Below are 12,249 nucleotides of genomic sequence, written 5' to 3' on the forward strand. Positions count from 1 at the left end.
CGCCCCGCGCGCCCGATGCGGTGTGGCCCGCCCCTCGGGCTGGCGGGCGTGTTCGCTGTCCATTGCCGGCAATGGATGTCTGCGGTGATGACCCTTCAGAAGACAATTCCCTTGTTCAAAATCAAATTGCTTTTGTGTTACTGAAGTATTTAATAAGAAGCATTTTGCACTAGAAAGTATGTTTGTGTTGGTTTTTTAAGAAGTCTAAATGAAGTTATTAATAACTGAAGCTTTAAGTTAAGTGCATCGATCATATGATATTTTTGGAAGCATAAGATTTTAATTGTGACAGTTTAAACCCTCTTTTAGTCCGTTGAGAATATAAATAAATGTGTCTTCTTTATGGACCAAGGATATGAAATCATTTTTCCTTTATAGCTAACGGTGGCCTTGCGGAAGAAATGTTTTGGTTTTATTAAGAGTCTCCTCTCAATCCGGTTAGAAAGTTGTGCTGGATTTGATGTGCTAATTCTTTCCTACGTCACGCTGATTCCTGCATGTCTGCAGTCTGCCGAGTTTCTGTGTTTCTGCAGTAGTGGGCAAAAAGCATTAAGTCCCTTCATGATGGTGTTTCCTCTTTGTTCTGGGCTTGAGATACATGAGTGATTTTGTCGTAAAACATCCATTTTTGATATAATTTCTCTGGGGGATTAGAGTATACAGCTCTTGAAGCCCTTTGATCATAATAGTAACTGTCAGCTAATCATTTTTTTTTTTTTTTTTGAGGCTCTTTAACTCAGTGGTCCCCATCCTCCAGGCTGTGGACTGGTACGGGTCTGTGGCCTGTTAAGAACCGGGCCGCACAGCAGGAGGTGAGCGGTGGGCCAGCGAGAGAAGCTCCGTCTATATCCGCAGCTGCTCCCCAGCGCTGGCATCACCGCCTGAGCTCTGCCTCAGATCACTGGATGTTAGATTCTCATGGGAGCACTGGTCCCTGGTGCCACAAAGGTTGGGGATCACTGCTCTATTTTATGCAGTAGGCACAGTAAATTTTATTAAAGGGTTGGAGTGATAAATATAATCCTACAGAAACATATGGTTCATAAGAAAATAAAGGGTCTATAAAATTACTCATCAAAATTTCCCTGAAGAGCTATATTAGATACCCAACTTTAAAAAGACTGCCTGGAATGTGAACTCAATCTGTTCGTCAGTCAGCCGCTCTCTGAATTCTGTCTGGTTGCATTTGAAATAATGACAGTTACCAATCAGATATTTTATTTAAATGGTAGCAGCAACTTCCTCCTCCTCCTGATTAAGTAGAAAATGGATGTTTTCTTAGCTAATATCCGTGTGTGTGTCTAGACCACAAGTGGATGTCGTGGATGAGAATATAGATTATAAATGCTGGTCTGTGGCATGTGCTGTGTGCGTGGCTGGTGTCTTCTCCGAGTGTTGTTCTGCGGTAAGACAGAAAAGTTGTCATGTATATACAGCATATGACTTCGTAAAGCATTTAATATCCCCCCAAAATGGAAAGAATCTTTATAAACTGTGCAGTTATTTTTTAAGGCATGTTTAACCTTTGATTCTATCATTCCATTTTGCTAATATTAGCTTTATAAGTCATGATAAAGTACAAAAGTCCCTTCATCTTGTAACGTTTCGTTTTTGAAATGGAAAGGCACGTAACTTTGCGTGAGATTCTGCCCAGTGCCTGGGTGGGCTGACGAGATGGCTGCCCGGTCAGGTAGACGAGGGCATGGGACACACGATGTCTGAGGTCTCTTCCAGCCTGACCAGCTGCAGATCCAGTCACCCCTTAATAAATGTGTGTGGAATGAATAAATGGATGAATGAGCTTCTTGGTGTGATTTTAAAAGTTTGCTGGAGGAATGATTAGGCATCGAATCTAGGTAAGACGATTTAGAAGTCCCCCCCCCAAAAAAAGAGCCTTTTCTGTAAAAAGTCACACAAAATGCAAATTGAGGAAGGTCTGTTCTGCTGGCCTCTCGTGGCAGGAGACTTGAGGAGGACTTGTCGCACGGGTGTGGGGTCTCAAGCAGGAAGGGCCTCATCCAGAAATGATTTCTAAGGACATTTTCTTCGAGTGGAGCTTTATATACTTCCTGCGTTCCCTGGGGGCAGGTGCACTGAGGAGCGACCCGGGCCAGCGGCGGGGGGTTGTTCCCCACCCTGGTGTCCCCTCCGGCCAGTCCCTCCTTGTCCCTGCTCCAGCAGAGCCTGGGTGTCACGTGGACACCGGCAGGGCTGAGCTAAGCGGCACTGGTGGCCCATGTGCCTGTGGATTTATTTAATGTTTAATCTTAAATTTTTAAAAACATTTTCCCGTTGGCTTTTTACATGTTTTGGTTATTCCTTTTGCCATATCGTAGCTATAAATAACATGGCAGTGTCATAGAATTATAACATGTCTATGATTCAGAGCTACAAATAGGATATATAACAAGTCATGTTCCCCCACCTCCAAATAAATACACATGTGCAAGTGGGTGTGTGTGTGTAAATTGGTACATAGCGGGGAGAGAGAGGCAACCATGTCAGAATATAGAGACTAAGTGTGTTCAGTCACTCGCGCTCAGCTTTATAAAGGAGTTGGACTCCATCCACAAAGGAGTGTTTTCTGAGACACGTTGAAAACCAAGAGAAACAGTAACAAAACTCAATAAAATATTGTCATTACAACTGCTGAGGATCATCCCCTAAAAACAGTTCCAGATTTTTGTCATTCACCTTTGCTAAATGTTAGTGGTAAATGGCTGCTTTCTCTTCCTTGGATTCATTTATTTTTTCACACAATTCATATAATTCAGGAACTGGGGGAAGACTTGTATCGTCACTTAACTTCTCGTTGTTTGAACATGGCATTTTCATAAACGCAGGCGTCTCTACCCTCTGGCAGATCTCGGCATCCGCTAGGTACCCGCCACGTGCCTAGGTGACCACAGACAGAGCCGTGAGCAGGAAATGTGTTCGTGAGTCCTTCGCTGGCTGACTGCCAGCCAGCAGGGCTCTGTAGACGTTTGTTACCTGGGATTGGGTCGGGAGGAATATGAGACACGGCCCCTGCCCTCAATAGCTCACCGTCCACTTCCGACAACAGAGCATCTACGAGGGTTGCCCAGGTGCGGGGTGCTCTGGGAGGCAGCGCAGTGGGACACAGAAGGAAGCGGACTAGGAGCCAAGAGACCTGGCCTGGGCCCTTTTCCCACTGTTAGCCTTAGACCGATGACTTAGCTTCCTTGGTCTTTAGTGTCTTCCTCTGTATAACAAGGAGTTTGGAAGAGCGAATTTAATAGGAAAAAATACACACAATTTTGGGACCCAGGCCATAGCTGCTGGATCCGACCCTTCATGAAGGGGGCCTAGGAGATTTGACAGTAAAAAGCTCCATCATGTGAACCTATCGACCAGCCAGATTTGAAACCCACTGATTTAGAAGATCTCAAAATATATGTGATTGTGTGATCATATGTTATTGTGCTAATTACACAAACATGAGTAATTGGATGTTTATGATATTGTTTATCTGTGTTTACATAGGAAGTTACGTAAGAAATGCATTTTAGCATACATACCTCAACCGTCGTTTCCCGGAAGTTTTAGCGGCCTTTGGAACACACATGAGTCTTAGTGGGGCACTGGATGTCATTTACTCAGACATTTGCCTTCCAGTTTATTTCTTCGAGGGAAATCGAGGCTCTGGGAACCAAAGAAATGGAAAAACAAAATGTCATGCAAAGTTAAAGGAAAAACAAATTATTTCTTACTATCTGCTACCTTATGTATGATGAAACATTTAACGTTCTACGAGAAGATTCTTCTCTGGGATGACGGATCCTCTCATAAAGCAAATGTCCTTGTTAAAGTAGCTAGAGTCTAAGGCTTATGATTAAAAACAAGGCCGCCTTCTCTAGGATGGACGCTGGTGGCTCACCCCTGATTCTGCAATGAAAGTAAAGTTTGGGCTCCCCAAGGCAAATGGGGTGGAGGAGGAGAGCACCTTAGGTGGAAACAGTTGAGCAAATGAGAGGCTGGAGGCGAGATGCTAAACTCTTAGAACAGAGCGAGTGGGCTTGGGGCTTGGGTCTCTGTGCCTAGGGGTTTGTGGGCTCTGGGGTGGGGGAAGGGGGCTCCAGGAGGCTGGGTCTCTGTGTCTCCAGGGATTGTGGATGGAGGTTGGGTTTCTGCCTCGGGGAGGGGTGTGCTGTGGGCTCTGGAGGGGGCGGTGCTGGGTCTCTGTGCCTCGGGGTCTGTGTCACTTGTCAGAGGCGAGGCTTCCTGCAGGGAGTCAAGAGTCGCAGGGGACTTGTCTCTTCTCCTTTCAGAAATTTTGCTGGAGGGAAAAGAGAGCAAAAATGACTTTGAATCGTATTCTAAACCCTGGACCAGCCAAAGGGTAAAAAGCTAACCAACAATATGGCCAAGGAGACTGGGGAAGCGGGAGGGACGCGATCCTCCTTCCCGACTGTGGCAGACGTCGGGATTTGGAGCAGGTCCCTCAAGAACCCCGTCTGACCTCCCGACCCTCTGTCTTGGTAGCAGTTCCAGTGTTGTTTGATCGTATTTTTTAAGTCTTACACTGAATAACAAACAGGTCAGGGCCAGCTGTCACCATAGCTTCAGATGGAATTCCCTTGCACTTGTAAACACTGTCCGTTTGCTTTTTATTTCTTCTAGAGAAAAATTTTATTGGAGACTCAACTGTTCTTGGCTTTGTTTTCTAAGATGGCCTATAGTACTGGGGAATTTTAACGCCAGAAAGTCTTAGGATCTAGATCCCATCATTAACATTAATCAAAAAAAAAAAAAAAGGAAAAGTCCCAGGGAAGCGGTGGTTATTAGTAAATTGGTGTAAAGGAGCACATTCTGCATTGCGTTTCCCATATCTGGTCTCTCGTTCAGCATACCCCCTCCTTCCCCGCCCCCACGCCCGAAGAGCACATTATTTCCGAAGACCTCCTTTAAAAACGCTGCATAAAATATCCCTTTACAATCAGATTGCTCTGATTTATCCTTAATTTTGTTAAACTTTTTTAGATATGAACGAAGTGCTGCTGTGGAAAGAAATGTACTGTATACTATTTCTGTATCATTAAAATTAAATTTTTATGATTCCTTTTCCTTGATTTCTTTGGAGAAGGGCGCTGGGTTACGGGGACACTGGAGTGGAATACAGCTTCTTACGCCGTGGCAGTGGCGCTAGGGAAGAAGGTCCCTTTGGGGCAGAGCTGCGCCGGAAGACACTGAAGACCAAGGAAGCTAAGACCTCGGTCTAAGGCTAACAGTGGGAAAAGGGCCCAGGCCAGGTCTCTTGGCTCCTAGTCCGCTTCCTTCTGTGTCCCACTGCGCTGCCTCCCAGAGCACCCCGCACCTGGGCAATCCTCGTAGATGCTCTGTTGTCGGAAGTGGACGGTGAGCTGTTGAGGGCAGGGGCCGTGTCTCATATTCCTCCCGTCGAGCCCCTCCCACCACCCGGATCGTTCCAGAACACCTCGCAGATGCGCAGAGGGGACTGTGGTCTCGGGTCGTTCGCACGTAACAGTGGCGTTTCCACGTAACAGTGGCGTTTCCGAGCTCCAATCCCGATTGAGGCTCAGCCTCGGCCACGCCCACCAGACGCCACGCCCACCAGACGCCACGCCCCCGAGCCTCGTTTCATCATCTCTAGACTCCGGCACAATGCTCTTTACTGTGAAACGGGGTGTCCCTGACCCAACAGCTGCCAGGAGCCCACTAAACGCTCCCCTCTCTGTGCGATCCGGAGCCATGGTGGGCAGGAACCTTTCTCTTCTCTTGGACTGACACACAAGCCTTCCGCGGGAATTGGAGTTTGTCATTGACTATGCCAAGGTAGAAAAGCGGGAATGGCTCGAGTTGGCAATATTGGTATTAGTAGTGCATTCCAGAACTTTCCCCCTTCCCATAGCGGAACGAACATACTGGCGATAAAGACCCATGGCCATTTTGACGTCATCTGATTCTCCTTCGGTCTGACTCAAGGGCTTGCATGCTTTTTCATAGATCCCATGCTGTCTACCCCTGTGGCTATGCCTTGTGCCCGCCTGTGATGTGGACAATCAAGTGACAGTGGTTCTCGTCAGAGGAGAGCTGACCGGCTGGCGGGGGAACCCCTCAGCCTCTTGCCCTGGGCGGGGCTCCCTCCTTCGTCCGCGACTCGCTGTGGCCCACTGTCCCTCACTGAACCCGCGGGGATAGGTGTACCGCCCAGTCAGGGGATCTCAGTGCTGGCAGCACGGCCACTCACGTTGGGACACCGCGGGCACTAATGCCTGAGCCAGTGGAGTCTGCAGGGAGGGCCAGGCGCTCGGTGTTTCTCGAGGCTCTGCGCATTGGTTCACGGTGCAGCCAGGAGCGGGAGCCACCTGTCCGGAGGAACGGAGTTTTTTTGGGGGACACAATCTGCTTCTCATTCCCTGCTGGAACTTTCCGCTAAAAAACAGAGGATCGTGGACTTGGACCAGCTCCGACGGGGAGGCAGAGAATCTGCAGTGAAGCTCCCGGCCTAGACTCTGAGAAAGAGCCTGGGACACACACGTTGGACGTGCTCTGGGATTGGGGGTAGGGGTTGGAAGCAGAGGGGCTTCACTGCATCAGGAGGTGACCAGAATAATGTCCCCATCAGAGGAGCACGCTGAAGATGCTGCCGTCTCCATTCTGGAAATGCTCCCAAGTGTGCAGAAAGCGAGATGCTGTGAACGAGAAAACCTCCAGGCTAACTAGTAAGGTGGGGTTCTTGGGAGGGACTCGGAGTTTGGGCAGCCCCCACTCTGAATGTGGACCCCCAGGTCTGTGGGGGTCGCGGGCTCTGGAGGACTGTTTGCAGTGCTGAGTTTTACTGAAGGGCGAACAGTTTCTGGGGTCTAACTGAAGTCATCGGGTGAACCGGACATTGTAAAAATAGAGTAATTCATCACAAAAGCACAGCTGAAATCGCAACTTGCATCCACCACTTTGCCCTTTACCGCTTTTCAAGGAGTTTATGAGAACCTTAAATTCATGCAAATCATCACTGTACAAATAACACCCGAGTCTGTTTGAAATATTGCCTTTTCCAGAGCATGAGGTCGCACGCGAGTTTGAACAGTTGAGGTGCGATGCCTTCCTGAGTCCTTCTTCTCCATCCCTTCCACTCTGTGAGACATCGAATGTGACCTCAGGGGTCTTGTCTGGCGGGTTCTGTTCGGTGGCAGTCCGAGTCTCACCAGCCTGCAGAATAAGTGAGGCCAGGCCTTGGGCCAAAGACAGGCAAGGCTGCTCTGTGGAGCGTGGCATGGTGGGCTGTCATATTGGAATCTATATGTTTTAAACAAATGAGTATTTTACTCTCTAGCCTTCTCCACAGACTTTAGGCTGTTTTGCTCAGATATATTTCCAAACTGTGCCCTGTAGGTGGCCTGCTGGGGGTGGGATGGGCAGCGGCAGGATGGAAAGACTGAGTGTGGTTTCGGGTTTGTGTTCAGAAGTCACGTCCTCAAGGAGATCTTCGCAGACCACACGCCAGTGCTGTGCTGGTCAACGGTTAGCAACCGGCTCTCCAGGGAGAAAACGTTCACCAGTTTCGTGATGTGAAGACTTGCACCGTGGCTGATTGCAAGCTACCGGTGTGACCGCTGAAGGTGCAGTGGGGAAAATATAGGATTAGCACACGAGTAGACAGCCATTTCACTGGATTAGCACGCAAGTATACAGCAGTCCCACTGCACGGGCACGAGCAGGGACCAGCGGCCGGCCAGCAGTGGCCCCATGAGCCGAATCCCACCCATCGCCTGGTTTTCTGAATACTTCCTTGGAACACAGCCATGCCCACTCATATTTCATATCTACTCCTGCTTTTACGCTACAATGGCAGAATTGAGTAGTTATGACAGAAACTATGCCCTGCACAGACTAAAATATTTACTATCCGATCCTTTCCAGAAAGTTTGCTTACGCCTGGTGCAGGTAATTTTAAAATAATTAGGAAGTGGTGAGTTTTAAATATGACTTATTTAATTGTATTTAATTATAGCTTTTAGATATAACTTATTTAATTGTAAGTTTATATAATTTAACTTTAATAAGGGATGTGTTTAAGGATTGGCTCACAAAGAGCCTGATGATTTAGCAGTCGGCTCTAGTGAGTGGGCGGGAGCCAGTACCGGGTCCTGCGGCCACCATCTGAGACGCACCCGCAGGCTCCCGGGGCCCACACGCTCCACTGTCCCCAGGGCACCTCTCCCGGACCTAATGGTTTGTTGGCATCTCTTTGCACTAGAAACGGACTTCCTCTAGTCCCTTCCGTGCTTTCCTTAGCATCTCGAATGATGCCTGGCACAAAGTAGATGCTCAAATATTTGCCGAGCGGGAGAAGGAACTTGCAGCCTTTTATGCACAGAAGCCACCCCGTGCACTGTTGTTCCTGTGGCCAGAATTACATCGCCATCCCCATTCCTTTTGAGACACTAGAAGAGGCCCCAGCTCCTGGTTCCACGCCTTCCCTCCCACAAGTGGATACGTTATATATAGAGCTCACCTCCTAAGTCTTTAGGGACTTGAAATGAAACCATGTTTGTGAAGTGCAGGTGTAATCGGCACTTCCCTTTCCACCTCTCTTCTCCCTCTACGATCAAATTTTCAGGTCCTACTCTCAAGTCTTTTTAGATCGCTTTTTCTGATTTAGGTTTTCTTATGCCTCTCGCCCTTCCGGCGCAGCACCGCCATCGTGTGGTCACGACAGGTTATGGCAATGTCCGTGATCTTCGCTCCCAGCTGCTGGCAGCGGCGAGATCCCAAGTCTGGAAAGCAAAGCAGCAGGTGAGTTTGGAAAGCAAATGTGGCGATGACTCCGGGCGACGCAGCAGATTACAAAGTGCATCCAGGAGTATTTAAGCTTCCTCTGTGCCATTGCGGGACAGCTGGTCAGTGCCTACGGGTGTCCTTGCTCACTATCTCTGTGTGGCCTTTTCTGTCTCTCCATCTACCTTGCGTTTTCAGTCCGCTTTTACAAATGGGATTTAAAACGGGTTAGTGCCACCTACTGGGCGAAAGCCGTCAGGACGGGCACGAAGTCCGCCGGATCCGGGAGGAATGAATTACACGTCCGCAGCTCCCTGGGAAGAAAGCAGGCAAATAACAGGATCGTGATGGCAAGCCCCTTCATCAGAAACAGCCTTCTCTGGGGGAGGGGGTGTGGGAAAAGACAGCGTGAGCCTGAATCCCCTGGACTAAGCTCGCAGCGGCTGAAGTCGCGTCTCAGTATGAAAATCAACCACACTCTCATCGGCGTTTCCTAAAGAGGGGTCTGCAGACCACCTGTGTCTAAGTCATGAGGAGGGCTTAAGAATTCAGGCTCAGAGCACCGCCCCACCCCACCCCAAACTCTCAGCGGGGCCCTGGAATCAGCGTTCAGACCCCCTGTCCCGCCACGCGACTCTTAGACGCAGCGCCGCCCCAGACCCTGCGGCGCGGAAGAGACCGTGCTCTTCCAGGAGGACCTGCGCTCGGATTCAGGCTGGCAGTGACCGCGTCTTGTGCGGGCGGGAGCCGCACTGCCCTAGGAAGCCCCGGTCCCCGCCTTCGCTCACTCTGCGGTGTGGATTACGCGATGACAGACCCGAAGCCTGGGCCTCGGAGGTGCTCCCGCGGCCTGCCGGAGCTGTAAGCCGGCCTCCGCGGCGCTGCCCCCCGCCCCCTGCTCTGCTGGGGGAGGGGTCAGACCAGGTCACGCTGCCACGCCCGCATAAGCCCCTCCCCGGGGGCACCCCTGACGGCGAGGGCGCGGACCCCTCCTCGGACTGCTGACTCCTCTGGGTGGTTCTCCCGCCCTCCCCCAAGTCACAACTCCGGAGTCACGTGACTGCTTATTTTCCAGGAGCCTCGATGTTTGATGTACCCAGCGGTTCTATTCCCGGGACGTTTTCTAAGGAAGCGACGATCACGGGGTGCGGGGCGGGGGCAAAATTAGCCATAAGACCACAGATAGCGTCGTTTGTCATGGGAAGAAACTGGAAAAACTCGAATGTGCAGGACCTTCGTCAGTTTATAGCATAGCTGGGCTACGAAGTACTCTGCAGCCATTGCAGATTCTTCTAGAACGTCATTTTTTGTTAATGACGTGAGCAAAGGTTCATCATATATTAGGTAAAAAGAATGGCTTATAAAAACTTAGGTATCGTAATAAATCTAATTTTGTTTATAAAAAAAATCATTTGAGTGCACGGAAAAGCGTATTTGCAGCGAACACACTGCCTGCCTAGAATTCGGTGACTGCAGATGACGTGCATGTTTTTGTTTTTTTCCTCGTCGGTACCCCGTGGTTGACTGACAGGGTATGCAGGGAGGCTGGCTGGGCAGGATCCGCTTATCAGAAAGAAATAACGGGCATGAGAGTTTGCGAGCCGTAAATCAAATACCGTGGTGTGTCCGGGGTGTGGAGCGGATGCCTCGGGAGGTCATTTACCACGATAAAGATCCAGTGACTGGATCAGAATGGAAGCCATTTCCAGACCAGAAGGACCATCCTGTGGCAGGGGAGTTTTAAAGGGGCAGGACAGTCAGGAGCAGCCATCAGGCGTTGGGTGGGCAAGGAAAAGAACCGTGTGTCGTCTGGTTTGGGGTAAAGCAGACTCCGCCCAGATCACGCTGAGGCCCCTTCCGCCCTGTTCTCTGCTTGGAGTTCACTTTCCTGCCCTCCAGGTAAGGGCCCCATGGGACTCTCTGTCTGTGGCCTGGAGTTCGCAGCTGTCCTGCGGCTCACGTGTGGAGAGCCTGCCATCACCCCTACAGGGAGGGGTGTCTGTGTGTGCTGTCGCTGGACTTGACCATATTTAGAGATTCTCCCTGCCCACCGCAGAGCCACAGGCAGGAGCTGGGCTGACTGGTGCCAGACCCTGGGACGCACCGCCACCCGCCCTGCCTGCCCCAGAGTGTGCGTGGTCTGCCCTGCAGCCTTTCTTTCTGTATTGAGATGAGCCTTATTTCAGGACGCTTGTCTTCTGTGTAGGGCTCCCCAAATTTTACATGTCCGTGGCCCTTCGCACCAACTTGGGGACTTTTCTCCTTCCAGTTCCCCCTCCTGCCCCCAGCGACAACTGCTGTTTTGACTTCCGTCACCATGGGTTCATTTCACCGGGGTTTGGAAGGAAGGCAGAGAGCCTGTCCCCCGATGGAGCGTCTGTGAGTCTCATTCGTTCGTGCATATCAGTAGTTCTACATCACCGATCTGTGGTGCTCTGTTGTATAAACGCACCATGATTTGTGTGTGAGTTCTCCCGTGGATGGGCATTTGGGTGGTTTCCAGGTTAGGCCATCATGAATAATGCCACTGCGATCCTTCTGGAGCACGGTTTTCGATGCACCCATGTAGGCCTTTCTCCTGGGACCACCTAGGAGGGGTCTGCCGGGTCACGGAGAGGTGGGTGTTTAACTTTCGTAGACATCGCTGCACCAAGTTCCAAAGCAGTTTTCCAATGTACGCTCCCTCCTTGTATTTATTTTTTTAACCAGAGTTAAAGTAATTAAATAAAGAGGCTTATTTACTTAATTACTGAACCGCGTGGCTTGAACACCTTGGTAGCCTACGTTAGCACACCGAAACCTGAGCCGGAGTCAGGCACTCCAGTCTGAGAAGATGAGACCGAGGGACCAGCAGTCACAGCCAGGGAGCCCTTCCCAAGTCAGGCAGCTGCTCAAGCTACGGCCAATCACCTCACTTCCTTGCTTCGCTTCCGTGTTGTCTCTATAAAAGCCTCTCCCCCAGCACTTGTGGGTCGAACACTCCCAACCACTTTTGGTTTGCAGCTGCCTGATTCCAGCTCACTTCTGCTCAAATAAACTCGAAAATTTTAGTGTGCTTCCTTTGATCCCTTAACATCAAGTTCACTGAGCTGTAATTTATGTACAATATTTTAAGTAAACACTTTGCTGAATTTTGACAAACTTTCTTTTTGCAGTGAAATTTAGTAACTTTGATTAGTTACTTCCAGCTCAAGGGGTGTGTGTGTGTGTGTGTGTGTGTGTGTGTGAGAGAGAATGTGTGTGTTCCCTTTGTTTCTTTTTAAAACCCAGGCCCAGAGCAGAATGAGGTCAAGTTTGCAAGCAGGTCTTGTATCCAGTACAGCCTGGGTCACTGGGTGGTTGAGATTGGGTCCAATCCTTCATTTTAAAGTTCTGAGAGCCTGCAGCCTATTGAGGAAGGGCTGTGCCCTGGGCATGGTGAATTGGAGGCAGAGCTGGCGTAGGGCTGAGCTGTGGGAAACAGCTGAGCTGGGCTGGTGTTGGTTCTGA

The 12,249-nt window shown here is 49.9% G+C and overlaps 1 protein-coding gene and 1 long non-coding RNA gene across 2 annotated transcripts in view; one reads left to right on the forward strand and one right to left on the reverse strand.

Moving 5' to 3' along the window:
• The window catches only part of CYLD (CYLD lysine 63 deubiquitinase), a 41,728-nt gene extending 41,374 nt beyond the window's left edge, over positions 1–354 (forward strand). The window contains exon 19 of the mRNA XM_025044597.1: positions 11–354. The gene's annotated coding sequence lies outside the window, so the exon portion shown is untranslated. The remainder of the gene's footprint in view (positions 1–10) is intronic.
• Positions 355–1,878: 1,524 nt separating this feature from the next.
• On the reverse strand, positions 1,879–10,083 carry LOC112477324. The gene is made up of 5 exons (XR_003045413.1): positions 9,549–10,083; positions 9,003–9,074; positions 8,498–8,759; positions 3,540–3,663; positions 1,879–3,223 (listed from the first exon to the last, which is right to left on the reverse strand). It is a non-coding gene; the product is annotated as an uncharacterized LOC112477324 (long non-coding RNA).
• Between the last annotated feature and the right edge of the window lie 2,166 nt (positions 10,084–12,249).

This window comes from Pteropus alecto, unplaced genomic scaffold (assembly GCF_000325575.1).
Source record: "Pteropus alecto unplaced genomic scaffold, ASM32557v1 scaffold123, whole genome shotgun sequence".
Lineage (NCBI taxonomy): Eukaryota > Metazoa > Chordata > Mammalia > Chiroptera > Pteropodidae > Pteropus > Pteropus alecto.